General features: G+C 38.3%; 1 long non-coding RNA gene across 2 annotated transcripts in view; it reads right to left on the bottom strand.

Moving 5' to 3' along the window:
• Positions 1 to 1,872: 1,872 nt before the first annotated feature.
• Positions 1,873 to 26,475, bottom strand: part of LOC147515859 (uncharacterized) — a 28,923-nt gene continuing 4,320 nt past the window's right edge. The window contains exons 3-4 of one of the 2 annotated variants that reach the window (XR_015213533.1): positions 24,021 to 24,188; positions 1,873 to 1,965 (exon numbers count right to left, since the gene is read on the bottom strand). This is a non-coding gene — a long non-coding RNA (uncharacterized LOC147515859). Of the gene's footprint in view, positions 1,966 to 23,775; positions 24,189 to 26,475 lie in introns of those variants that run through there. The other variant, XR_015213532.1, reaches the window with a different exon arrangement.

Here is a 26,475-nt window from a genome sequence, read left to right as displayed (position 1 = left end):
TTGACGTTGCTGGTTGATTACGTTAGGCATTTTTCTTTAGCCTGACCTTAATCTCATGCAAGGCTAAGCCAATCTTAACAAAAAACAAGAACACTCCAAATAAGCTAGTATGAACCTCTAACAAGAGATGCGAGGTGTGGAAGAAAAGCGTACCTGAATGCCTCCTTGCTTCGCTTATAAATATCATCTTGTTTACGTGTGCTAAGTGTGTATAACAAGTTAAAACACTGAAAACTATGAAAAAATGGAAATTTGAAACAAACCTGTGGAAATCAGGTAGTTTCAGCAGAGGGCCTTGGTAGCGCAGAATAGCCTAAGTAGGGGAACGGTGGCCAGTTTCGAGCTGGAGTTCCGTTCTCTTCTTGGTGCGCCGCCAATTTAGCCTTGGTGGGGCACAGGTAGCACTTAGGGAAAACCTCAAGGTCCAGGCGCCCAAAGACGGGGTTTTGCCTTGGCTTTGCGCAGGCAAGGCGCTGGTCGCTTCCCAAGAAAGTGGAGTTCCAGAGCGCTGGGCGCTGGTCGCTCTCGTGGAATTTTTCGAGGAATGTTTTCAGTGCTGAAATGGACAACCACAGTGAGAATCAAACAAGGGTGGGTGGGTTATGGGACTTTGGAAAATTAACAATTCTAAAGAAAACAATGCTAAAGGCAACTAAGATGGCAGGGGCGCCATTTGTTAACCGTAAAATTGATAATTTTACTAATGGATAAAGTAATGAAACTCTAAACGTAAGTAAAACTACAAACTAAACTTATACTAGTCTTATCAAAGATTTCTACTCTCGAATCTATTGAACTAGAGTTGGAATAGAAGATTCGTTCCACTCCTAGTTCTTTAGCATTCAAGTTTCCTACGACTATCAATCCTACCAAAGTCAATGAGAGAATTACGAATTATACTACGAAATGATATGGAATACTAAGGTTTGAATCTAGAATAAGAATTAGGGGGGAATTGAATCCACCTTGAATCCAACTTACGAACTAGCATAGATTGCTGTAATCCAATTCTTACGTTCTTGAGGTAAGAATTGGTCGTTCTAATCCCTAATTATACATGGCATCTCTACCAATTCATAACTAGCATGTGAGGAAGTCCACCCATTCTCATGGCAAATCAACTCCCTTCTAGAGTGGAATAGACTCTTACAATGTTTCTATGCTACACAATCAACTTTTCATCAAGGCTTCATCAAACCCCTCTAATGGAGGTTTAGCCTTGATTCATCAAACTATCATTTCCAATTGAAATTAAATACGACAAAATATAAAGATTCTAATCAATAATTCAAAACTAAATTAAACAACTAAGAAATGAATAACAACTAATAACTGAATTTAGATCTAAACAATTTTAAATAACAAAATCAAATTTAACAAGAACTAACTATTTTATTTATTTAATCAATGAGAAACAATGATTTAAATACTTAATCTAAAACAAGGAATGAAAACTAATTAATAAACTAATTAAAATTCTCAAAACTAGATCTAGAACTAAGGTTTTTAATGGCTACTCTAATGGCTACTTTCTAACCTAAACTAATTGATACTTAAGAGCTAAATCTTGTGTGTGGAAATGGAGGAGACCAGATCCACATTTTCGTGCATGGGCTGAGGGTCCATGTTTTGGGCCGAAAAATCGAGCCTAAAGCCAAATTTCTTTAGTCCACAGGCCCCTTTTCAGCTGGCTGTGGCTTCAATAGATTTTTTGTCCACTTTTACTCCTCTGATTGGGTCAAATTTTGAACCATTGGAAAGCTCTTTCTGAGTCGGTCGTTTTAACATAAGGTATGCCCAATTCTAAGGCCTGAGTCCAAAGATACGATCTTTGAAAGTTCTATTGACTTTTGTGTGCTGTTCCTGCCTGTCTTGGCCTTTAATCCCAGAACTTCTTAGCAGCCAACCCTTTGCTCCTTTATATCACCAGAGTGGCACATTTCTTCAAATAATTGAGTTCCATGCCTGAAATACATAAAAGCACGTAATTAGCATTAACTCTTATTTATTACTCGCATAATTGATCTAAAAGTATTATTATTAAGGGGTTAAAACTACAGTTTTGGGCTTTTATCAATCACTAACAGTAGGCTCCTGAACTGAACCTGATGGTGCAGCATCACTGGAGACGGCCTCCGAACTCTTTTCCTTATGGTTTCCTCTTCTTCTAGTAATCAGAGAGGATTCATCATGTACTAGAGGAGGAAAAAGTCTGGCATCCTAATCAACAGGAGGAGGAAGTCTTGTGCGCCCAGAATTCACAGTATTTATCCCAAAGGGGGAAGAGCCAGGAGTAAGTTGCAGCAATTCTTCAGTAGACATGTTGAGATATTCAAAAAGATGGGTGGGATCAGGGACTATCCCCCAAGGTATTCTCTGTTCCTTGGGGATCTTCTTGATAATGTCCACCGTAGCATCATCAGTTGCAGTTAGTTGATTCCATGGGGAAGAGTTATCTAAGGAATAATAACAAAAGATATACAGGAAAAACACTCCTATATCAAGTTATAAAGTATCTAAATTGGAAGACTTACTGGTTGGAGCACGGGTATGTTTTTTGGGCACAGGAATTCCGATGGGCTCACCATCATCATCAGAGGGGCGAACATCCCAAACATCACCCAATACACAAAGGTGGTGATCACCCCAGCATCACCACCTTCCCCTAAAAAAAGAAGATCGGAGAATTCTTGTCTTTGGTCATAAGGTAATAGAACGATTGGTCTCAAATACGCCGGACCTCAGAAAAGTAACTGAACACCCAACGGTTAAGAGCAAATCCATGTCTCTTAGCAAGAAGGGCAGAGTACATCACAGTTCTGTAAAACAGGGGTGCTGCCTGACTAAGAGCAAGATTAAAGTGAATCAGACATTCTCATAGCAATGGTTGGAGAAAAAGAGTGAGTCCGGCCCTAAGTTGACCAATGGTGATGAGCGCCACCTCCTTGTAGGCCAACTCATCAGATAACCTCCCCCACTCTAGGCCAACATCTTTAGGGATGTGAAATTTTACGCAGATCAGTTCCAGAAAGGAAAGATCTCCGAAGTTTACAAGCGACCTGTTGGGATTCATGGCCAAGAAAGATGAAAAGTTTCAAGCTTTGGTTAAACCTTAGCGGGAGATTAAAAGGTTTAATATGCAAAAAAAAGTAGCAGAAGAGGTAATGCAAGTTCTCTCACCAGATCTCTTATATACATATAAGATGGACGGTTAGGATGAACCCTAGTGGTGCGTCTTTCCGGGATTGAACTGCTATCATTACCTTTTTAAGGAAACGGCGTGTCTGTTCGAGCCATCTTTTCAACACCATAATTAGTTGGGTACGTCAGCAAATCATAACAATAGTTTTGGAAAAAGGATTCTCGTGCCAAAAGCAACGTCGCTTCAAGCGCCCACGTGCTAGGTGGCACAAGAGGGGGCATCTGTAAGGGGGATTTCCCAACACTGAACAGATGACATGTGTATAGGAAATAACCTAAGACTATAGATGTTCAAAATGAGACGAGGACCATCGGATAAGTTCTATGAGTAAGTAATCTCGTGCGTAGCACGATTGTTTAGTGAGCATGTGCCAGGCACATGGCTGACCGCCTTCTAACATAATAGTTACCCAGTCGTTATGAACTGATGTAGACAGTTCCTGAACATAAGGGAACTGAATATGGCAATCTTTGATGATAAGGAAGGAATCATGAAGACATATCTTAGGAGTTTCCTTTTAGATATAATCTTCCCATATACGATGGGACATTATGACCAGCAAGGAAACATACCTCTCATAAAGATATGGTCTAGATTCAGACTTCCATAAAGAGGGAATTCCTAATAGGAAGATAGAGTCCAATGATGGAAGGGAACTCACAAGCGGTGAAGACAACCCAAACCCTAAGACTCTTAAAGCTCTTCCTATAAAAACCATAGGGATTTTGCTCCTAGGAACTACGCAAGATAGGGTTTGAATCTTCATAATAAACAAGGAGATATGTAGGCAGCCGTCAGATGGTTCAACCCCGAACTCACCATCATCTCATCCCATCTCCATTCATTCAAAGGTTCCAAGATCATAAGGCACAGAGGAAGATCAGGTAAAATTCGAAAAATCCCATACAGTAAATTTATTTATAATAAAGCTTGTAACTTTTTCGAGATTGAGGGAATTAGTGATGTATTGGAGATTTATAGGAAAGAGGATTGTTAGGTTTATGTTAAGATGTTTAAGGTTATATTGAATTTGTGTAGAGAAGCTAAACTTCTTGATGAAGCTTTGGGTGTGTTCGGAAAGATGAAGGAGTTTGGTTGTCAACCGGGTACTACTAGTTTTAATATTGTTATACGGATGTATTTGCGAGAAAAGTGATATGGACATGGTTTTGGTACCGATGAAGGAAATGGCTTTGATTGGTATATATCCTGATATGAGTACTTATATTGCGTCGATTAAAAGGTTTTGTCAAGTGGGGCTTTTGGAGGATGCTTGTGGACTGGTTAAACTTATGCGTGATCAAGGTTTTGTTACGAATGTTGTGGCTTATTCTACGTTACTTGATGGGTTTTGTAAGATTGGGGATTTCGATAAGGCATTGGGATTGTTGCGTGAGATGGAGAAGGAGGAGAATGGTGGAATATCGAATGTTGTTACTTACACTTTCCTGATTCAAACCTTTTGTGATAATGGTATAACTATGGAGGCGTTGGCGGTTTTAGATCGAATGGGTTCACGAGGGTGTTTCCCTAATCGAGTCACAATTAGTACTTTGATTAAGCGTCTTTGCAATGATGACAATATTGAGGAGGCTCATAAATTGATTGAGAAAGTGGTTGCTAATGGAAGTGTTTCAAGAAATGAATGCTACAGTTGCCTTGTTGTGTGTTTACTGTGCAATAAGAACATGAATGAAGCAAATGAGCTTTTTAGGTGGATGTTGAAAAATAAAATTAATCCTGATAGATTGGCATATAGCATTTTGATTAAACAGCTCTGCTTAGATGGGCAGATTCTCGAGGGATTTGAGTATTACGATGAAATGGAGAAGATATACTGCTTACCGTCTATAGATTCTAATATCTATTCCATTCTTTTGGTTGGGCTCTGTCAACATAGTTACTTGGTTTAAGCATTGAGACTGATTAATGCAATGGTCAAGAGAAAGATCAAAGTGAAAGCTTCTTATACCGACAACCAAATTAAATCTCTGCAAAATTCTGGTGAGAAAGAACTTGCGTTGCATCTCAAGAATGTGCAGGAATCATGTTGTAATTAAGAGACAGTTTCTGATTATTTGTGAGTTTCGTTCGCGTTTAAGTTAGTGCAACTGGTTATTAGTGAGCATACTGAAGTTAAATTTTTTTTGGTTTTACTTTTACATTGAGTCTTTTACTTTTCCTATCAGAAACACATTTAATACTACAATCGTAGACAAAAAGAATAGGTTGTATTTGTGAGGCATATGCCTCAATATTCATGATAAATCCTACAAATGATCTGATCACACTACTTGCACACTCTATTTTCTTCTAAACGAATTAGCCATGTGAATTGCTGGACTTGTGAATTTTTTGTTAGTCCCTTGTAATTAGTTCTAAGTTGGGTAGTGAACTACATGTTTGTTGTTTCACACTTTCACGTGTTTGGTATACAATACTATAGAAAAGGAATTATCAAATAAATTTATACTTGGTATCCGAAAGAATGACCCAAAGTTGGGTGTCTACTGCTCTAATATCGTAAAGAAGTAGAAATGTCGAAGGGACGTTAGTTGCTCACTGTTGAGGTCATGCTACTATATTGCCGTTGGGGACCATGTTATACTATACTTTGGCTAGTTGTTGGACGGTTGTATACACAAAACAATGTATACTTCAGAGTTTAGATTATTGTCACTTGAGATCATGCTAGGAGCATCAAGAAAGCATTTCTTCCTTTCTAAAGGGTAGAGACAACGATAAGTACAGGTGAGAAATTTGGTAATGTGTGTTGGTAGGAGTGTGTTTGTTGACATTACTACTGCAACAAATTGCATTGGTTTGATCCGGAAAGAATATAATAAATATAACAGTTAGAATAATGATCTCAAGACATGTAAGGGCATCTTTAGATGGTTGAGGCATCAACTGCATGTTTGAGGCCAAAACTTTAGGCAAACATCCCCAAACAATGACCAACTCTAGGTGGACGCAAACCAGAATCTCAAATTTTGTGAAGGACCTACCCCACGCAACATTACCATTGTCGCGCGACAGTTGAAGTGTCGCACGTACCTATTCAAAAGTGAAAAAAACAACCCATGCAACATTAGAAGTAGCTCGCGACAGTGGGAGTGATGTGCTACCATTCCAACGGTAAAACTTTTAAAACATTAGAAGTAGCTCGTGACAAGTGGTAAAACTTTTAAAACTTAAAAGTGGGGACCAGTTTAGGGGTGACTAGTAGAGACATAACATAAGTTGCATTTTTTGATCCTGTGTTCCTCTTTGTTTCCTCTTTTAGCAAAAATAGTAGGTAAAGTAAGTTTATCTTTTTTCTCCCTCTTTCCTTTCCTATATTCGGTAAAATCCTCTATTGGTGAACAGTGGGAATTTGAAAAGGAAAGGTAGTCTCTCAGATTCGTTCGTCTGTTGAGTCTGGTTTCTTTGATGGCTTCTCCTCCGTCTGCTTCTACCAGTAATGGACCTTCGGTGTTGGGTGAACAAGGCTCCTGGCGGTCTTTGTTCTCAGGTGGTTCTAGCACAAGAAATACTTTTTGAGAAGATTTGAAACACATAAGGTGGATGGGATAGCAGAAATTCAACCAAGCATATTAGAGAAAGGAGTCTCTATGTGGAGTGATTATGTGGTTTGGTTCTTTGTAGAGAAGCGATTGTCATTTCCACTTGTTAAAGATGCATTGGCACAGCTTTGGAAGATTAAAGGTAGTTACTCTATATCCACTGATAGAGAGCTTTACTATTTCAAGTTTAACCTTGAAGAAGAGAGAAAACAAGTGCTGGATGCAGATCCAGTTTTTATAGCAGGTAGACTCTTTGTGGTTCGGCAATGGACGAGAGAAGTCGAAGCTCAAAAGAATAAGATAACCAGTCTCCTAATCTGGGTAAAACTTATGGATTTGCCAAAGGAACTGTGGACTGATGAAGGGTTGGGCTATATTGCTAGTTTGATTGGTAACCCCTTTCGAACGGATGAAGCAACCATAGAAAGAACCAAGTTGACATTTGCGAAGATCTGTGTAGTTGTACCAATAGACTATGACTATAAGAGCTCGATTCCAGTTAAAATGGGGGATGACATAATTGTGTTAAAACTAGAATATCTTTGGGTGCCTATGTCATGCACTAGGTGTAAAATGTTTAGGCATAAGTTTTCAAGTTGCCCATCTCGTCCAAAAGAAGTTTGGAGAACTAAGACTGTGAACTGTACAGTTAACCCACCTGAGGAAGCTCAAGGACAAGACGATGCTACAGAGGGTGGATCAAACTACGCAGAATGTGAGGAAGAGGGGCAGAGGAGACGCAAGAAAATGGACTCGAGATGATTAGATTTGTTCCACCTTCTGAAGAAGGGACTGGAAGTAATTCGCAAGTGGCCCTGCAAAGTCTTATGGTTTATGCTCCTAGTAGGGGCATCTTGTCTCCAATACAGAGGGGATTAGATATTGTGATACACCAAGTCTCACCAGCTGCTACCGACCAGTTCAACTAGGAAAATTTGGAAAGTCACAAGGAATAGTTTTTGAAGGAACAAAACGCTTTTCAAGTATTGGCAGAAAGTGAATAAGAGATTGAGGATGACATCCCTGAAGGAGCTCAGGTAGAATTTTTCACTGACCACGAGCCAGTTAAGGAAACGGTGGTGAAAGCTAAAACGAGGGCACAGAAAAGAGCATAAAACAATGAGAAAAATAGCAAGGACGGGGGTACAGTCCAGAGTAAGCAAACTCAGGTCTCTGAAACATTAATCCTAATGATTAAGATTGGTACATGGAATATCAGGGGTCTTAATGACTTAAGAAAAGTAAAGGAAATAAATAAATTCATTTTGAAGAATAAGCTTTGCTTGTTGGGTCTTCTGGAAACAAAAGTAAAGGAGGGAAAGAGGAAAAGCATTAGTGACATATGTGCTCCGAATTGGAATTTTGAGAGTAATTATAGTAGTAATCCTGGGGGTAGAATATGGATCCTTTGGAACCCAAATTTTGTTGATGTGAGTAAGATTCAGGAAATAGCTCAGTTTGTACATTACAGGGTGACGATTCTGCTTAACTCAGCAAGTTTTTTCTCTACGATTATCTATGCAAGTAATAATAGCCAAGAGAGATTGGGGCTTTGGCAGGATTTGTGGCATCTTCACCGCAGTATAACAGGTCCATGGTGTGTGCATAGAGACTTCAATAATGTTCTGTTCTCTCATGAAAGGATAAGGGAGCCGGTCCATCCTAAGGAAACACTTCCTTTTAGTGATTGCCTAGATGATACAGGGTTGTTTTATCTGAAAGCTTCTGGGTGTTATTATACGTGGACAAATTATGGAGTAGGAGCAAACAGGAAATGGTCAACGATTGATAGAGTTCTTATAAACATCCTCTGATCGTCTTTGTTTGGTCATGCATTAGCTGAATTCCTTCCGCAAGGAATTTTTTATCATTCCCTATGCTAGTTTGTTTGGTTAATGCTAAAAAAGGAAGAGTTCCATTTTGCTTTTGTAATTCTTGGGCTCTGCATGATAAGTTCAGAGAGGTGGTTCAGGAACTGTGGGCAACAGAGGTGACGGGCAGTTGTCTCTATATTTTGGTCCAAAAGTTGAAGATACTTAAGTCTAAACTGAGAGGTTAAGCAAGGGTACATATGTCCGATATCCATATTAAAATAGAGGTAGCTAAGGAGGACCTTCACAGTCTTCAAATTGAGCTACAAAAGAACCCTACAGATTCCCAGTTATGTAATAAGGAAAGAGAAGCAAGAATTATCCTGTGTACACTGATTGAGATGGAGTTTATGGAACTTAAGGCTAAAGCTGAAAATGATTGGCTTGACTACGGCGATAAAGGAAATGCATTTTTTCATCAAGCAATAAAAGAAAGGAGGAATCGTAATTTCGTGTGGTATGTAACAGATTTGAATGGAGTTAAACATGAAGGTGTTACACAAGTCTCAAATGCTTTCGTCAGTTTCTTTCAAGAGCTCCTGGAGTTAAGGTTTAGACGATGTGTACTAATTTGTTGTTATAGGAGATTTCAGTAAGGGGTGTTGTGGATACTGAACTAGCAGTAAAGCTTTCTGAAGAGGTCACAAATGCGGAGATTACACACGCATTGTTTGATATGGATGATTTTAAATCCCCAAGCCCTGACGGCTATACAACATTCTTCTTCAAAAATTCATAGGACATTGTTGGTGGTGATTTCCTAAGAGCTGTTAAGGAAGTTTTCTGTCACAACAAGATTCATAAAGGTACTAATGCAACATTTCTTTGTCTAGTTCCTAAAAAGCTTGTTGTGTCCCAGGTTGATGAATTTCGTCCGATTGCTTGTTGTAATATCACTAACAAATGTATTGCCAAGGTTCTAAGTAACAGGATGAAGCCTTACATGGATCAGTTGATCATTCTAAACCAATCAACATTCGTTCTTGGAAGATGTATACAGGACAATCTGCTACTAGCTCATGAATTGCTCAGAGGGTACAACTGAAAGCATGGGCCACAAAGATGTACTATCAAAGTTGATATCCAAAAAGCTTATGACACTGTCAGCTAGGAATCTCTTCGACTGGTGCTCAAGAGATTTAGATTTCCCAACAAGTTTATCGGTTGGCTATCTATGTGCTTTACTTCTCCTTGTTATTCAGTCTTCGTCAATGGGAGTCCGTATGGCTTCTTTGAAGGGAAAAGACGGTTAAGGCAAGGTGATCCTCTATCTCCGTATTGGTTTGTTCTGGTAATGGAATTGTTAGGTGGTCTGCTAAAGCAAGGTCTCCAAATGAAAAACATCCGGCCTCATTCCAGATGTAAAAGACTTGAGATTACACATTTGAGCTTCGTTGATGATGTACTACTTTTCTATAAAGGGGAGTCGGTCTCCATTTTGGCTGTTAAGGTGGCCATTGATAGGTTCTCCTCTCTCACGGGGCTGAAGATAAATACTCTGAAGACAACTATCCTGACTGGAAGTATGACCAAAGATGATGGGATTGCCCTTGTAGACTTATTGGGGGTGCTGCTAGTCTCCCCTCCCATTAAATATTTGGGGTTACCTCTCACTGCAGCTAGAATCAGTTCCAAGGACTGTCTGCTACTGATTGAAAAAATCAGCATGAGAATGTCAAACTGGAAGAACAGGTCCTTATCTTATGCGGGCAGGTTACAGCTCATACAATCTATCCTCTCGTCTTTTCATATTTACTGGGCGAAGACTTTTATCTTTCTAGTAGGTGTTTTGGATAAGGTGGCTAAACTCTGTAACAGATTTTTGTGGGCTGGAGATTCTCTGCAAGTGAAGATGCATAAAGCTAGCCATGAAACTTTAAGGTTACACAAAGAGGAAGGTGGGCTGAGTATAATTGATCCGAGGGTATGGAACAAAGCAGCTTACTACGGTTTGGTGTTCAAGGTGGCAACTAAGGATGAAACTCTTTGGACAAAATTGACTTGGGAGTACCACATTCGACAAAAATATTTCTGGTTTATGAAGATTCCGACGGATTGTTTGTAGGTTTGGAGGAGTATTCTAAAACATATGAAGATTGCTCAAAAGTATATTAGATGCTTGATTGCTAACGGGGAAGGCACAAGTTTATGGCATTATCCTTGGATATCCTCTATGCTACTTCTTCATAATGCTTAGGCAAGAAATCTCCTTCAGGTTCCAGATGATGCCAAAGATAATGCCCTGATCTCTAGTGGTTCATGGAATGATATGGTTCTTAACTTGCTAGACGGTGAGTTAAAGAATAAAATCCTGCATACTTCCATAAATGTCAATATGGCCCAGGACTTGGTAGTGTGGACTGCTACAAGCTCAGGTAGATACTCCACAAAGTCAGCTTATATGTCCATAAAAAAGATGAGAGAAAATGTTGTATGGTACAAATTGGTGTGTGGTAAGTATAATGTTCCAAAACATTCTTTCATCACCTGGCAACTTTTTTCGGGCTGCCTTGCTACCCAAGATTGACTGATCCACAGGAAGGTCCTGACTCATTCAGAGTGTTGTTTGTGTGACGATCATCATCCAAAAAACTCGAAGCATCTCTTCTTCAACTGTGCATTCACAAAGAAGATTTGTGTTGTAGTAAAGGATAGATTGGGGTTGGTAATGGTGCGTGAGTCCTCTGCTCAGTGGAAGTTTCTTTTGCATTTAACGAGATTGAACTCGTTATCGAGTGAGATAGTTAGAACGATGATTTGTGCTACTATGTATGGGATCTGGAATGAGAGGAATAACAGGAGGTTCAGGAACAAAGCTCACAATGTTGAGTCGATCAGCAGGTATGTCATAGAGAAGATGCGAATTTATATGCAGTGAGTTATCAAGACTACTGAAGGCTCCTCTCCTATGACTAGGAGAATGATTGCTAGACTTGGTATTGATATCATTGTAAAGAAGAGAGTGCACGAACTAGTTCAGTGGACCAAGCCACCACTTGGATTCGTCAAGATAAATGTTGATGGGTAGGTGACTGATGACTGTGCTGGATATGGAGGTATATTGAGGAACCATGAGGGTGCTCCCATTCTTCTATATATGGGTAATGCAAACTTACGATCGGTGATTATCCAAGAATTAAAAGGTATAGAGGCGGGTATCCTGGCAGCCCTCAGCGTGAATTGTAACATGATATTGGTTGAGTCCGATTCCATGAGAGCGGTCTAAGTGATTAACAGAAAGGAGGTAAGTCCTTGGTACTGTCTCGATATAGTTGAAGCCATCTGGAGGCTCATGAGCCATTTTGGTTCAGTTAGTGTGTCCCATGTGTATAGGGAAAAGAATAGAGCGGCTGATGTGTTCGCTAAGTCTAGTACTATTCTGGATAGAATTATAAATCCAGGAGTTACCTTGGTTAGCATCCCCCCACTCACGTATGAGCTTAATGTAATAGTGGAGGAAGATGCTATTGGTAAGTTGTACCAAAGAGTTTGATCAATACAGGTTGGGGTCTGCATAACCCCAAATAATCATTTCAAAAAAAAAAAGACATTCCAAAAGTAAAAATAAAAACCCACAAGACATTAGAAGTGATGCGCGTTGCGCCGCATCTGGATCCGAAACCGAAAATTTGCCTCCACGAATACGGCTAGACAGTTGATGCCTCTACATTTACCTCCACCTAGAAATGATTTTTGGAAAAATTCTGAATAGTAGAGGTAAATATGCAGTTTATGCCTCCACTTAGAGATGCTCTAAGGTCTTTAGATTATCAGAAAAAAAAAAAGATATGTAAGGCCTTTTATTAGTTTGGAACTTTGAGGTAGTATAAGATATGTAAGGCCTTTTATTTCGTTCATACTCATACCTATATGAGTATGAACGAAATAAGGAATAAAAAGGGAAAATTGCAAAATATGAAGTGGACTAGAGGCGAGTATGGTAATATTGTGTTAGCTAATCTACAATTGTGTTTTTAAAATTGATTTAATTCACATATGTTAACCAATCTGAGATCAACCCATGTCCTCAGTTTGGACAACACTGGGTTTATGAGATAGCTTTTGGTTTACAGGTTCAATCCCAGCTTTAACCAAGATTACAGAATTTTCATGACTTTTACATGATCAAGTAGCATGTAAGAGTGGCAGGCTGCTTCATTGAAAAAAATATTAAGCATGCCTCTGCCGACTTAAGATCTCCAGTGAGCTAAAATTTTACCTAACTATAGATCGAAGTTTTGACCAAATTGCCAACCAGATGGAACAATGTTTGGGAAGAATCGTTTCTCTCCATCAGTAGTAATGACCTTGAAGGAGAGTGATTGATCATTGAGATAGGAATTTGACTACCAATTAGCTCCCCAATTCCTTGACATTGTCAGCTATCTAGTTTTTAAGCCTTTGATTGACAAAGACTGAATTGATCCACTTCCTCCCACATTGCTTACCAATACAAGTTGAAAGTAGTCTCTCCCATTAATTGTGAACCTTACACCTCCATGTTTCTTGCATGGAACCTTACAGTGTCTGAAGTTTTGTTATTGTGGTGAGTATACTTCAAAAGAGTATAGATTAGAAGTTGAAGGGCATCCTAAATTGTTTAGAGTTTGAGTGAGGGAGATATGAAGAAGAAAGGAAAACTCTTTAAATATTAGAATGGTTCTAAGCTAATGAACTTGAAAGCTTTGGTTGTTGTATTGAAATAAATTGAAAACATAAAAGCAGAAGATTGATTAAAACATTAAAATAAAACAAGTAAACAAGATGGAAAATTGAAACAAAGAACAAGTAACAAGTTGATTGAAATAAAATGAAATAAAAGAAAACGATATTAAAAACATGAATTGAAAAACAAGACAAGAAAATAAACAAACCAAATGGTTTGGATCCTAAGACAATGGATGGTTTCTCTCTCCTTTGCTTTTGGGTTATATACCCCTACGTTTTCCAATTACAGATATGCCCTTCTCTATTATTAACTAGACACCTCACATTTTCACTTTTGCTTTTTCTTTTTTTTTTGCTTTTTGGTGCCTTCTTGACCAAGATAAGTTTAGGGAGAAAGTCTTAATAATTTGAAATAAGGGCCTCCATATTTAGTCTTCTGATTTGAGAACTTTGGCCGGTTGACTTTGACTTTTTCAACACTTTTCTATAACAGCTACTGGTCTTTATAATAAGCGTGATTAAGGTTCCTTTTGGTGCTAAGACGCAACTTTTATGATAAGTGGTCTGAAATACTCCTTAACCTGAAAAAGGCAATAAAAACTATGAGTTGCCTTTTCGTTAAGCATAAGAAAGGTTATAATGGAGCAATATACAAGTAATAAAATGCACATTTGGGGAGCAAATCACCATCCCCAAATAGCATCTTGCTTGTCCCCAAGTAAGGATGAGAAAAAACTAAGATCACAAATGAGTGATTTATTATATGTTATACTATTCTCGTTTCACAGAGTGTGATTGCATTGACCATATGCAACAAGGTCTTAAACCACTAGGAATTCCCTAGTGGACGAACTTTAAACCTCGTGAGAGTTTTCCAGTGAAGGTACTCACAAACTTCTTCTATTTATTAGAAAGGGTCTTGTTTCTTTATTTATTCTCAGAAGTTCATACATCTCATTAGCGGTGAGTAAGGACAACTCCTTTGAACTTAGAATAACATATATACAGTAATTTAATCATCTAAAGATAAATGTACAAAACATGAGCAATGAAATGCAAAATCAGAGTTGTTTTCGAAGCTTTTGGATAGCGTCCTTATGGTGGGTTCTCACAGGGGTGTGTTGCAATCAAAACTCTCTTATAGATTCACTCAAGTGCAATGGGAACTTATATTCGTCACATACTTAAATGACGTACAAAGAAATCGGGGTTGATTGATCATATTTGCCACTTACTATCACACCATCCTATTCCTAATCGAGCTAGAGGTCTTTTATTAGGAGGTACAGGTCTAGCGTGATGGTTTAGAAGGAAAAAGGAAGAGAAAAACAAAATCTGATAAGTTGAGAAACTGGGTCTTCATGATACTTGTAACTAGAGAAGAACCTCGTTTTGTTCTTTTGTTTTCGAATTGTGCCACATTCTTTTAGCCCTTTGGCTTTGTGACTCCATATGATTTTGAATTTTGGGAGTTATAACTTTTCTTTTGTTTCTTTTTGTTTTTGATATCGTGTCTTTTTTATTTTTAACTTTTGGGAGATTCAATTTTTGACTCCTTCGAATTTTTTGGAGTTTTAGTTTTGGATGGGTCTTTCTTCAGTTCTCTTTCTTTTCTTTTTCTTTTTGAAGCAAATAACTATTATATTTTTGTACAAGGTATTCTCTTTTCTTTTTTTGTTATTCATCCAGTTCTCAACTCATCAGCTGGGGTGAGCTTTTAATTGTGTGTTGTAAAGGGTTAGGAATTTTTGGTGATGAATAAAAAGGCTTTTAGAAAGGGTGAAGGCTCAAGGCGGGTAACTAGAGAAAACTATCTTTTTGGTTTTTTAACGTTTATTTAGCTATATCGATCAAAAAAGGGCCTAAATTCCCTCATAGGATATGGCGTGGTGATCAAGCAAGTGGACGTGTGTTTTTTCTATCCGGACATCCTTTGTGTCATCACTCAATAGTCATTCAGATGAGGCTTTTGGCTAGATTCTCATAGGATATGAAACTTAATTGTTCTAACCTTGGCTTCGGAAACTCACTGCTATATTCAAACAAATACTGATGCATGCCATTCATGAAAAGATGTAAAAACTATTGTACGTATATTAGTCAAAGTACGAAGAACAAGTCCTTATTCTATTGCTAGAATGAGACTTCTAAACTTTTTATTTGTCAAAGAAAAGGAAATAAGACTTTTTGATACTAAATAGAAAAATATTTTTGGTCTTTTTCGAAAAATATTTAAGAAAGGAAGAAATATACTATTATATCTACTATATATAAAATGTCTAGTTTTTGCAAATTGTTACTATACCACCCCCAAATATAACTATGTTTTGTCCTCAAAGTATGAAGAGATAAGGAAAGAGATTACCATAGAAACATGAGCTAAAACAGCGATGCACCTGTATTCTGTTCTTCATGATGAAAATACGCCACCCCCAAATAAGTTTGGGGCGTGGGTTGTTCAAAATAGAACCATAAATACATGGTTTATTATACTAGGAATATTTATTCTACTATGAAATCTTTTTGTACTTTTGTAAACATATTTGAAATGCAGGAAAGAAAAATGGAAAATTTTGGCATGATGTATCTGTTTTACTTTCTACTCATATACCAAATCCACAAGAAAAGCAAAAATAAAACAAGCAGATAATATTAAGCATATAATTAAACTTATACTACGTCATACACGTAAGAAAAAAAAAGAAAAAGAAATATAGATATATCCAACTATACGGACACTAGGGATGCTCCTAGTCAGAATCCATGCATGACTCATCTCAACGTCAAGAAGATCTTTCTCCTTGACGTCTGGTCCTGGCAAGTCTATTACTACACGAGTGCATCTCTGATGCTCTGCAGTGTTCTAGTGACACTGTGCTGAAAATGTCGCTGCTCCTGCTAGAAGGACTGTTGCTCCTCTCTGATGGTCCGCTATTCCGCTCTGATAGTCCGCTGTTCCACTATAATGTTACCTTGAGTTTCCCTGAGCTGGTGGAGATATGAGTGAGATGAGGGGTTTTTAACCCCTTCGAGAAGTGTCTCTACCATCATCACGTCGATGGTCTTACCGTCTGGGGACTGTTCCATCTGAACATAAACCTTTAGAGGAATCCCCAGAACTCCACTCACCACCTCCTTGGTGAGCTCCACTGAGCAGCCATCCTTAACAACTGTAATGTAGTCATCCTCCCCCCTAAGCATGCAGTTATAAAATGAAAGAGTAAAAGAGGGAGAATATACCGCATCTTCCAACAAAACCAAGGGTTCCCATCCTCTTCTTCTAATCTCAGCCCTGAAGTGCACTTCAAACAGGTCGGAATAGAAGAGGTCTTGAAAATTTTTCTCCGGCATGATTTTAAGAACTCGAGCCATTTAGAGTAGGGATTTAAAAATTTAGAGTGGTGGTGTGTTGAGGTGTACGGGCGGTCGCGAGTTGAATAAGAGCGATCGCGAGTCAAGTGGGGCGGCTAAAGTTGTAGATTTTGGGGATGGAAAAGAAAGGAAGTGGGTGGTCGTGTGGGCTTAGATGGTTGATGGAACGTGCCTCTTTTAAGAAAATGAAATTTTTGGCCCAAGTCGAAATGAAATTAGGAAATTCTAATCTTGTCCTCAGTGCTTTGCCAACCTCCAGAGCCAATCCATGTTTCGTTACTTGTCCGATCTTGACCTGTGAGGTACCAAAACGATCAGCATCGAAAATGCAACGTAACCATATAGAATACACTCACGATCAAAAACTTAATCTAACGGTCATTTTAAGTCAAATCCCCAAGACTTGGAAGTTTTTGAAAACTTGAGTCAATCCCAACCAAATGGTTGGATTACTCTCTTAGACCGAGAGTAATGCACTAGGGGATGGATAACACATATAGACTTTATCAACAGAATTATTATGAGGTTGAAGAGCAGGGCAAGTTGGTGTTTGACAATTCAAGCACTAGCTTTCTCTCATAGCTCATCTATTCCTTATGTATGAACTCTTACCTAAACCAGGAATGATTTTCGATATATGTGTCAATATCTTAAGCTGTAGTTCTCTAGGAAGTGCTTTCATATGATCATTGAAACTGATCCATCTAGTCTTGCTAGGTGAGGGTTTTTGTTTGCTTTAGAAGACATTTTTGAATTTTTTTTTCAGAAATGAGAGATTGAAAAGGGGAAAAAAATTTAATGAGAGGGGAAATTTTTTTAAGAAAGGAAATTTTGACAATTTGTACAAGTTGAGTCTTTTAACGTTAAATTCTCAAGACAAAATAGAGAGGTGGAGGCAAAAAGATAGAATTAAACAGAGAATAGTATCACTTTGGGTTACTCTATTTGTTTAATTTTCGTTTGGAGATACTTTTTTTTTTTTTTTATTATATAGTTGGTTTTCTCATTCAAAATATATCTCTATCAATAAATATAGAGGTTTTTCCAAGAAGATAAAATTATACGTTAATCCAGTATCATTTTGGTTACTCCGGGCATATAACTTTCATTTTTATATCCTCCGGTTTTGAAAACTATGGAGAGATATTTCAAGAAACTCATATTCAAAAGTTGTGATTTTAGATGTTGCTAATTTAAAACAAAACAGATAATCTTAGGCAACTTTCATGTCGGCTCAGTGGCTAATTCAATCTAGACAGATAAAGCTTTAGTTACTCGAGTTGGGGGATTTACTGCGCAAGACATGGAATGTCCTGATCCGGGCGAATAGCTCGGTGATATAGGTGACCATTAGTAAGCAAAGCTGATCTCAAACTGCCCCTAGATTGCATTGTTCTAGGGTTTGGTCTGTGTAAAATCCAGTGCCTATTTTGAAAAATCACTTAACTATTGATGTATCGAGAATCATCAATTATAAGCGCGGTGAAAACAACAATTTTATTAAAGAAAGAAAGGAACATTTGTTTTTGGCTTTTTGGTTTTTATTTTTCTAAATTACTATGACCGGAAAAATACGAACTATAAAATTACTAAGAAAAATCACTATGACAAAAGTGATTCTCCTCATAGAAGGTGCTTGAAATTAAGTGATTCTAATTGTGAACCATCCCATGGCTTGGCCTCCCTAGATCTTCCATATCTTGTTTCGCAAGTAGGAAAATCTAGTGAAGCGGGCTAGCACTATTTCTAGATAATCTAGTCTCCCTTCTCCTACGCTCTAGTTAGCTCTAGTTAAAGCCATTCCAACTAGATTGTAAGACGAAGCTTGAAACAATTAGAAATCACCCATAGAAGGAAAAAGTTTTCGAAATCAAGGGCTCCTGCTGCTAACCATCCCACGGTATGACATACCTATGGAAGATGAGACATGCTAAACAACCATGAGAGACAATCGTAAGACACCTTCACTTAATCCTCATTGGCCTCTGCTTTGTTTCATATCTCTTCTTTGTAGAGGAAAGACTACTCAGCATCAAAGGTGAAGATTGAAAGAAAACTGATTATGTAAAAATAGGAAATAGAAAGTAGGAAATGACAATAATTTTAATTGGCAAGAAAAGAAAAGCTATTCTAAAAAGAGTATAAAATAAAGAAATGAAAAATTATATGCTTGCTCCATAGGGGTACACTACTCAAACGACAAGTAAAAGTGCTAACGAGGAATGCGCAAGACATACTGTGGTATTAAGGCCCAGGCACTTACAACCACACCCTCCAAGTGGAGAGGTCCGGTTACCTTATTGATGTATCCCCTTTAAAGAAAAATATATAATGGAATAAGAAAGGAATACATCAGAACAAGAGGAGTCAATCCTCGTAAGTGAGATCTTGGAGTTGGATTTCTTTGACATCCTTAGACCGTAACTCAAGAAAATGTTTGAGGCGCTGACCATTGACTTTATAGGTATTGTTGTCCTTATGGTTCTTTAAAGTAATAGTCCCATAAGGGGTGACTACAATTATATTAAAAGGACCAGTCCATCGAGTATTTAGTTTTCCTAGAAACAGATGCAATCTAGAGTTATAAAGCAAAACATTTTGTCCAACTTCAAAACATTTTCGTAAAATGTGCTTGTCATGAATCCTTTTCATGTTGGTTTTATAATCTTTTGAAAGGTCATAAACATCATTACGAATTTCTTCGAGCTCGTTTATCTGCAGTTTACACTTTTCACCTGCCACATCGAGATTATAATTGAAGGTTTTTATTGCCCACAAGGCATGATGCTCTAGTTCAACTGGCAGAGGACAAGGTTTTCAAAAGACAAGCCTATAGGGGGACATCCCTATAGGTGTTTAAAAGTGGTTATGTATGCCCATAGTGCATCATTCAGATGGAAAGACCAGTCTTTCTTATTTGGGTTAACTGTACGTTATCTCCAAGATACGTTTAATCTCTCGATTAGAGACTTCAACTTGACCACTTGTTTGAGGATGTTATGGAGTTGCAACCTTGTGGGTCACTCCATATTTTTTCATGATATGCTCAAAAACTCTATTATAAAAATGTGATCCACCATCACTGATGATGACTTTTGGGACACCAAACCTTGAAAAAATGTTTTCTTTTATAAATTCGATGACTGTTTTGTTATCATTGTTACGACATGGTATGGCCTCAATCCATTTAGGTACATAGTCTGCTTCTACTAGGATGTAAATTAAACCATTAGAAGTTGAGAAGGGTCCCATGAATTCGATGACCCAGACGTCGAAAATCTCTACTATGAGAATAGGATTTAAAGGCATAATGTTACATGCAGAGATACGACCGAAATGTTGGCCACGAACACATGCCTTGCAATGAAGAAATGCATCGCAGAAGAGTGTTGATCAGTATAATCGACATTGTAAGACCTTAGCAGCATTTTTATTGGCACTATAATGCCCTCCATAATCCTACTCGTGGCAGAAGGAAATAACGGCAGATTGTTCCCATTCTGGAATGTAACGTCGGATGATCTGATCTAGGTAGTACTAGAAAAGATATGGGGCATCCCAATGATAGTACTTTACTTGAGCAAGGAACTTCTTCCTTTGATTTCTATTCCACAATGGCGGAGTCTCTTAAGTCACCAGATAATTCACAATATCAGCAAACCAGGGTGCAGAAAGAATTCTAAAATGGTCTCAGAATCAGTGTCACTATCATTAGTTAGCCTAGACAGGTGGTCAGCCACTATGTTTTTAACTCATTTTTTATCTTTTATCTCCAAAGTGAATTCTTGCAGGAGTTGACCTTTGCTTAGCATCCTTCTTTGCGAGAAAGTACCTTAGTGCTGCATAATCAGTGTAGATTAAGGTTTTTAAACCTATTAAATATGGACGAAATTTGTCTAAAGCATATACAATGGTTAAGAATTCTTTTTCAGTGGTCGTATAATTCCGTTGAGCCTCATTTAGAGTTTTACTTGCATAGTAAACAGCTGTAGGTCCCTTATCATGTTTTTGACCGAGAACAGCGCTGACAGCATAATCACTAGCGTCATACATGAGCTCAAACGGTTTCAACCAATTAGGAGGTTGAATTATAGGTGCATTTATTAAGGCAGCTTTCAACTTTTCAAAAGCTTGCATACGTTATGAGTTAAACTCAAAGGGTGCATCTTTTATAAGAGGATTAGTTAAAGGTTTAGTAATTTTTGAGAAATCTTAGATGAATCTTTGATAAAATCCAACATGGCCTAGAAATTTAAAGGGTGCATCTCATATGTCACGGATGTTCCGCGGAATAGGTAGTGTAGAAATTTTGTCTATTTTAGATTTATCTACTTCTATACCATTTTTAGACACAATGTGACCTAACACTATTCCCTTTCTTACCATGAAGTGACACTTCTCCCAATTAAGGACTAAATTCTTTTCCTAACAATGCGCCAATACTTTGGATAGGTTGGATAAGTAACCATCGAAAAAATCTCCATAAAGGGAAAGATCATCCATAAGCCCTTCCATAAATCTCTCCACCATATCACTGAAAATGTGTAGCATGCAGCGTTGAAATGTGGCAAGTGCATTGCAGAGACTGAAGGGCATACGTGCATAAGCATATGTTCTAAAAGGGCAAGTGAAGGTCATCTTTTCTTGGTCTGATTCATCAATTAAAATTTGAAATTACCCTGAATACCCATCCAAGAAATAGTAATAAGCATGCCCTGCTAAACGTTTAAGCATCTGATATACAAATGGTAGTGGAAAATGATCTTTCCTAGTGATGGCATTCAGCTTCCGATAATCAATACAAATCCTCCATATTATGGGAATACATGCTGGTATTAACTCTCCTTCCTCATTACGAACCATAGTAATCCCAGATTTCTTTGGCACCACATGAATAGGGCTGACCCATTCACTGTTAGATATGGGGTAAATGATTCCAGCATCTAGTAATCTCAGGATCTCTACCTTTACTACCTCTTTCATAGTTGGATTTAACCGGTGATGTGGCTCTCTAGAGGTCTTGGCATTCTCTTCTAGGTGAATTCGGTGGCTGCAAATCTTTGGATCAATTCCCTTTATATCATCAAGAGACCAACTAATGGCAGAACGGTGTTTTTAAATCACTCTAATCAAGCACTCTTCTTTCTCTTTTGAGAACTGGGATGAAATGATGATGGGATGTATACCATCTATATCAAAATAGATATATTTTAGGTCAGGATAAAGAGTCTTAAGAGTAAGAGTAGGTGTTATAGTTAATAATGTCTCTACAGGATCATGTTCATCTATTGAAAACACCTGGGCTGGTGATGTCTCTTTCTGTTCAAGTAACTCATTATCTAAAGTACATAAGGGAATTGATTCCAAAGCTACTAAGGTATCTTCTTTATACTTATCCATATCGTACTCTGAATCTCTGAAGGATAAGAATTGATGCACCTTATTTTCTGGGAAAGTCTGATCACAATACTCTTGCACTACACTGTCTATCATACTAATTTCATCATCCAACTCTTCTTCCATCTGTTGTTGCATCATCTTGAAAACATTGACTTCTACTGAGAGATTCCCAAAAGACATGGTCATAGATCCATTACGGCAATTTATAAAGTCGTTGGCAGTTGCCAAGAATGGGCTCCCTAGAATGATGTGTATGGCATCATGAGAAATTTCAGTGTCGAGGATGGCAAAATCAACAGGGTAATAAAAATATTTAACCTTAACAAGCATATTTTTAACCACTCCTTTTGGGTATTTGATGGATCGGTCGGCTAATTACAATTTCATGGTGGTAGGTGTAAGCTCGTGGAATTAAAGAGGTAGTATGGAAGGAGGTTAACACTTGCTCCAAGATTGAGCAAGGCAGTAACAGTGTACTTGTCTCCAATAGTGCAAGGTTAAGGCTCAGTTGCACCTCTATCTAAAAAATTACCATTACTCATGATGTCAAGGGTTACTTTGTGTTACGGGAGAAGGCCTTTGAAAAAACATTAGACAAGAGTTGATTTTTCTAATTTATGATGAGGACATGAATCGAGTAGGTTAGAGAATATATCCCATGCTTCAGAAAATATTTCACTCGGACTCTGTCTGAAGAACTGTATCTTGTTTTTTATCTCTTCTGTTTTCTTCAGCGGAAAATACTTCTTCATGAAGGAGAACACAACATTTTCCCATGTATCAAAAGAGTTGGCCTTCTGTGAGAGAAGCCAAGTGTGACTCTTATCAGCTAGAGTGGAAGGAAACAGTCGTAGCTTAACCTGATCGTCGGTGACTCCCGGATGATTAAAGGTATTACATACTTCATGTATCCAGAGTAGATGCTCGTATGGTAACTCGTGCAAGATGGGTAGAAGATTGAATATGTTCGATGGAATCCTAAAATCGCTCGTAAGCGGTGTGAGTCATATACAAGATGGAGGCCCATCTTGCAACGGTGTGTAGAAGTTAGAAAAAGGCTCTTCAGCTTGCACTACTTCGTCAGCCATCTTAAGAGATGGAGGATGAGAAACAGGAGATTGTCTAGGTCGATGAACTCTCCTATGTGAATAAGTTTTATTCTTGCTAATATTAGAAGTGCCTGAAAACAATATCATACACTTTTAACAAGACCCCAAAACTATCCTAACATGCGCAAATGGTGCAATGTATGCTTAAGCAATCAAAATTCATTTTTGCAAGTATGGCTCTACTACACGTCTCAGAAGAGTAGGCAGTCACTTCACCAACTGGTGTGCTACCAAGAATCTCACTCACGATGAATCTGGGGGAGGGGAGTGAGGAAGGTAGTTAGTCCACTGGAATCTGGTAACTTATTACTCTAAATCCTCGTGGCTATATTTTTGTCCGTTTATGGAGGAGCGTGACTACTTTGGGCTCTAGTTGATTGATTTTAATTGAAAAAAAATCAGTCTAGGGCTTTCCAGAATTAAGTAACGTCTAATTTACCTACATTGGGTAATGACTTCCCAATGGTTGTTATAACTCGGGATCAGCCTTATGTGCGAATGTAAATTGTATTGTAGAAAGTAAATTTCAAATAATCACGTAAGCATGCTTGAACACACAAGTATCCACTTACTTGGGCTTCGGGATCTTGTACTACTCCTTAAAATGTTATTTCTCACTTACAATTCACTAATTTAGTGCACTTGGTCAACTCACTAATTCCTAGTGGTTTACCCTTATTGCATTGTTACTTCAAAACTGTTACATGATTCTTTGATGGTGTTACATTTGTTTATCCATTGTACAGAAGTCAAAGCTAATCATAAAGAAAAACTTCAATGAAAGATACTAATAAAGGTCGATGGAAGGGAAAAAAGATGTATATGGAAGCACCTTGTGCTGCATGCAAGGATCTGTTCAGTTAGCATGAGAACTTGGTCATAAATCTGATGGAGAAACATTTGGATGATAACATGAACAAGTTGAACCAGCTCTTTTGGTAGCAACAGTAACTAGAACTCTTCCTTCTATAGTTGTGTCTGTTGGAGGAACTTTTGAAAGCTGCAAAAACAACCAATAAGAAGAGGAAACGACACTGTGATGAGTGATTTCTTTTTCCTGTAGGAACCTTTTGGATGATTCCACCTACAACAGCCATTGTTCTACAAAGTTTTCAAGTGATCATACAAGCGTACCCTTTAAAAGTTTATACGACTCGAGGGATATGGACATATGACACCTCCAGATAAAAACATAATTTGCTGATCAAAAACGAAAAATAGAATCATAATATTGCATCTTTGTCATGCTTATTGGTCAGAATTCACAGTTATTCTTCTTTAGTCTAGCTGTGTTTACTTCCGGTCCAGATGTCATGTCTTCCGGTTTTGGTCAAAGGACTATACTACTAGTCTACTCTCTATTACTACCCAAAAAAAATAAGCTTAAAATTGTAAGAATCAATTCAAAAAAATGTTGTCTTAGGTTCTTATCTTTCACTTAAAATAAAATGCTGCTGAATTTCAGAAAATATCCATAATTCTTAGAATTTTTTAGTCTGAGTCTTATCAGTTCATTACTTCACTGTGTATCAGCCTAATTCATGACCATCAAGATGACATGTCTTCGGGACCGAGGCAGCGTAAGGTAAGAGAAAGAGGGAGCATGTGATCCAAATCATGAGTCATGTCATGTAAAGGCGAATTTGGAGTTGCATAGGGACCAGTGGGATTTCAGTGACCCAAAGGGAGGCGGAATAGTGAAGGGGCATATGGGAGTACGATATCAAAGCCATGATATATCAAGAGACAGTTGGACACTTAGTGGAGAGGGGACGAGAAAGAGGATCAGGGTATAAGGGAGCGGTTAGCAGTTAGAGAAATGAGGTGGTTAGAAGATATATAAAGGAGAAGAGAGGAGAGGGACATAGGGGGAACTACGGTTCGACATGATCCCCCAAAGAGGGGTACGTAGGCAACCCACTCGGGTTCAGCCGGTCAGTGAGAATGAGCACTATTCCTGGAGAAAGACCTGTAAGATCGGGGGTAGAGAAATCGGATAGTACAAATGGCGCCGTCTGTGGGGACGCTCACATCATGACCACACAATAGATTTTTAAACACAATAGATCGATAGAGAGGATGAGGCGAATAGGGTGGCAGCCACTAATACCTTTTGTATTCAGCAAGAAACACAAGGAAAAGGCATCCTCGTTCAGCGGGTATAACAAAAAAGAAGAAGGGACCTTGGTTAGCGGAAAGAAGAGGAGCCTTGATCCGGTGATGCAAAAGAAATTGATAACAAGGTGATTGTCACGGTGTAGTCCAAGCCATCGAAAAGAGAAGATAAGTCGTATCTCACAATATTATTAGGGACATTAGACTGCGTTGAGAAATTCATTTCATAGCTCTACTATTCTTATAGAACTAATTAGATACAGAGAATTAAAATACTAAATTGAAGCACGTGAGGTAGTTGTTTCTAGTTGGTTAGGTTGTTTTCTATTAAATATGGGCAACACCAACTCAGATCTGATTTGATTACGGAAACTGTTGCAAAAGGTGATGATATGGGTCGGTTTGGTTTCAGTGTGTATTGGGCTCTACTTTAGCCTCTGATTATATTTATATGAGATATGGGCCTACTTTGAATTCTTCAAAATGGTTGGATTTGTTTTCATTATGGGTTGATTTCGTGTATGGGGCTGTAAATGGGCCATTTTCTCTTAGTTGAAGTTTGGCCGAATTTAGTGGTCATATGTCCTGGTTTAGATTCTTGATATTTAGTTGGTCGGTTTCACATGCATGCAATGCTTGCTATCCGATTTTCAGATCTTGGCGAAATGGGCATATTTGGAGGTTATTGGGCCTCTTGGCTGTTTGGGATGTGGAGTAGTGTGTGGATCGTGGTAGCAGGATGGGTGTACCACCTTGGGTTTGAGCGGAATGGTAAAAAGGGGTTTGACAATCACGCCGATTATTGCCAGAATGGTGATGGGTCTAACAAGGGGCAACATAGTCCTCCCCCATGTGTTATGTGTGAGTTTAGTTTTTGTAGAGCATTCAACGTAACAATATCGACAATGAGGAAGTTGGAGACAAAGGAGCAATGGGATCAATAGATTGGGGCTGAGATCAACGGCTTGGAGAGTCTGAATACGGATGATAAGATGATTACAAAAAACGTAGAGATGCATACACTGCGACAGGTAACTTGTTTCTTTTATCATCATATACATAGTGGACGGGCGAGTAGTGACTTGGCTGTCAGCCATAGTTACACTGGGGGCAAGCAAACCTTGTCCCCGTCCTTGGCAGAGATGTGTGAGGGGACATATTGGGATTGTCCC

This window comes from Coptis chinensis, chromosome 2, assembly GCF_015680905.1.
Source record: "Coptis chinensis isolate HL-2020 chromosome 2, ASM1568090v1, whole genome shotgun sequence".
Classification (NCBI taxonomy): domain Eukaryota; kingdom Viridiplantae; phylum Streptophyta; class Magnoliopsida; order Ranunculales; family Ranunculaceae; genus Coptis; species Coptis chinensis.
This window is presented reverse-complemented; position numbering and strand designations above follow the sequence as displayed.